Source organism: Meleagris gallopavo, chromosome 28 (genome assembly GCF_000146605.3).
Source record: "Meleagris gallopavo isolate NT-WF06-2002-E0010 breed Aviagen turkey brand Nicholas breeding stock chromosome 28, Turkey_5.1, whole genome shotgun sequence".
Lineage (NCBI taxonomy): Eukaryota > Metazoa > Chordata > Aves > Galliformes > Phasianidae > Meleagris > Meleagris gallopavo.
In genome coordinates this window covers 3597801-3598422 of record NC_015038.2, presented here as the reverse complement: position 1 = coordinate 3598422, position 622 = coordinate 3597801, and positions in this window count along the sequence as shown.

Genomic DNA, 622 nt, shown 5'->3' with positions numbered 1-622 from the left:
TGGGGGGGGGGAAACCATTTCCAAGGGCTAAACACAAACCAGAAGGCAGCGCTGAGATTTCTCCGTCCTTTTGGGACGCAGCTGCTGATTTTTCCCTCTCCTTTCTCCCCACAAAGTTTCCCCCCTCATTCCTGTGGAGCTGCCCATCAGCCCCGGCGACTCTTTGCATTTGCTGCAGACTTCTCCTTTCCCAGCAATAAATATTCAGCTTACATTTTAAGGGAAGAAAATGCTTTCTGGTGCTTTTCTGGCTTTCCATCGCAAACGATGACTCCCAGATTCATTGGGATCAGCGCAGCAGCAGCGCTGGGATCTGCAGAGCATCTCTCACTGGGGCTGTGGTGTGGGGAGCACTGCTGCTCTGATTTATGGCACAGGGCTTCGTCCATCCGCCTGTCCATCCGTCCATCCATCCCGGTACGTATCACTTTGTGCATCCTGGAAGTGCTTCGTTAGGGGATGGGACGCATCCGTCTGTCCGTCCCATGGGGATGGGAAGGGCTTTGGTCGGGTTTGGGGTTTTCCTTGGGGTAAGGGTGGGGGGGGGGCTGCACCCGCGCAGTGGCTCCGTGTGACGGTGGGGCACAGCGTGGGGGTGCGATTGGGAGCAGCCCCCGAGGGC